We start from the raw sequence: 2,677 nt of genomic DNA, 5'->3' as shown, positions 1-2,677 counted from the left end.
GCTGAGGCACAACTCGTAAAGGATTGTAGTGTGGCCATAGTTGTGAAGTTCATTTTTTATTACATTTTGTCTCAGTTTGGCTGCCCTAAAATTTTTATGAGCAATAGGGTTCACACTTCTTGAATGAAACAATTGCTGCCTTGCTTGAAGAATTCTAGATATATCATCAGAAAAGCACACTGTATCATCCTCAAGTAAGCAGAACAGTGGAAGACTTTAATAAAATAGTGGAGAATGCTTTAACAAAGATTTGTAATGTAAATTAGAATGATTGGAATGTGTGCATACCAGCTGTTCTATGGGCATATAGAACTACTTGTAAAAAGTTGTCTGGACAGACATTGTTTAGACTGGTTTATGGACAAGAATCTGTAATGTTGATGGAGTACATCGTGCCAAGTTTGTGGATTGTTGCAATTACAGAGATGGATGATCGGGATACCATGGAAGAATGCCTCACACAAATAGTTGAATTGGAAGACGATCTCTTCCTGGCTGGTTTTCATCAGCAAGTGTAGAAGGCTCGAGAAAAATGCATGGCATGAATGCCACATTACGAAGTGCACCTTTAAAAGTAGAGATTTAGTATTTTTGCATGATAGTAAGTTCACAAAATTTCCAAGAAAGTTCCAGATGCATTGGCTGGGGCCATACATCATCAAAGAGATTACGGATGGAGGTGCAGTTCAACTCATGAAGCTGAAAGAGGAATTGTTTTTAGGAAAGGTCAATGGGAGCCAGTTAAAATTGTACAAGGGTGATCCCACCCCTATGCAATGACTATATGAATACAAGATAGTCTTAGTACTCTAGGAAGTTGCAAGGAAGTATGGGAGTATAAACTATGCTGCCAAAAGGACAATTTGGCGAAGTGAATTGGCTACACGATGAATCGAGGGAAGGCACAAAGGAGAGCTACGATGAAGGAGCTACGCTAGAATGGTGGATCCCATGCAGCCTGGCCAAAAAGTGACTGTTGGAAGCATTGTAGATGATTGGATGGTGATTTTTCCATTAAAGGGAGTGGGGGGAGAGCATTTAAGGAGCATATCTTTGGAAATCTACCACCAAAAGCAAATTAATGATAGGGATGTGGAGGGAATGGATGGATTTAAATTTAAATTGGGTTATAAATACAACATCCCGATCCACATTCGAACTCTTTTCTTCCTAAGAAATTTCCTTGAGATTTTTCGCTTTAGTTTGTGCCAAGATAATTGCTACATGTCTGGAGGGGATTGGAAAGAAATTTGAAAGAAGCTTTTGCCGCAAGGATTTGGGAATTTACCTAGCTGACAATGTGAAATATTCTTGGAGAGAATGATTGCAACCCAAACCGATCCAATCCAACCCGTGCCTACCACAACACCTAGGTCGCCGAGGCCTAAACCCTTTGCCTCTGCGGCAGGAGAAAAGAAGCAAGAGAAGCCCCAGCAAGCGCTGGAGCGGTAATCGCCGCGCAAAAATCCAATGGAGGCCAGAGAAAAGGGTAAGATGGATAGAACCAAGCAGCCGAAGAAACCATTAGACTTATATGAAGAAGAGATAACTATGGGACTTGAAGAGATTGATGTAGATGAAGCTGTGCCGATTACTTGACTACCGCCTTATATCCCACCTAGGAAATCCATAGCCAAGGTTACTAAATACCTAGATTCAGTGAAATTCCAGGTCTCCACACCATTGTTGCCAAAGAACATACCTTTTGAGGGCAATCTATTGGCTCAAATACTGTATTTGAATATGGAGGACTGGGACCTCGGGGATCACGTGAAGTTCCCACAGTTGGAACCAACCAAATACTTGAAGAAAGTATACTATGAGGATTCATATGTTACATGGCTCAAACCAATGAAGTGGGTGGTTGGAGTTGAGTGCACGGGGCTACTCAACATGTTATGTGTGCCCCATTTGAGCTGCAACACCATTAACATTGTTTGTGTGCGTCAATTATTGGCGTTGGTTCATGATGGGTGTCTTTGGTTGGGAGGGCCCATTCCGATCACTGATATGTTGATTCACTAGATAACATTGTTGCCATATCAAGAAGTAGACCATACAGATTATTTCATAGAGAAATCATAGGAGAAGATGTTGGTAGACCAGATGAAGAGCGACTTTGGTTGGTGAAGAAGTCGCGAGCGCTATGTGATTAACTCCACATCAGATGGTGTCGTGTAGTTTGCTGCACAAATATTAGCTGGGAAGATCATGAGGAAGTGTCACGCTGATAGTGTATCTAGCTATGATGTGTGCTAAGGGAGTCCAATATAATTGGGCTAAGTATTTATGTCATGCGTTTTTGGAAGATTTTTGCGAAACCCAGGATGACGGCAAGGCATTCCACGCTTGGCTTCTTATTTTGTTCATGCTAGTGGCATGTAGGACGTCCAAGGAGAGCCAGTTCCCACAGCATGATCCAGACCTATGTGAGGCCGCCGAATTCACCTCGTTGTGGGCAACGAAGGACCCTGAGTGCATCATAGAAACGAAGATATTTTGGGTCATGTTTGAATCAGAGTTGAGGATGGTGATTAACCAACAACCATGGTTATCACCAAGATTGCATGCCCAGTATGCTAATGTTGCTGATTTCAAGGCAAATTTTCATAATCTGACTATCCGCGCAAAGAAAGATGCCATGGGAACATGGCATAAGTTGCCATACTTGGTCCTC

The sequence above is a fragment of the Pinus tabuliformis genome, chromosome 3_2 (genome assembly GCF_031772625.1).
Source record: "Pinus tabuliformis cultivar Carrire ecotype Pingquan chromosome 3_2, CPIR1, whole genome shotgun sequence".
In the NCBI taxonomy this organism is placed as follows: domain Eukaryota; kingdom Viridiplantae; phylum Streptophyta; class Pinopsida; order Pinales; family Pinaceae; genus Pinus; species Pinus tabuliformis.
Note: the sequence above shows the minus strand (reverse complement) of the source record.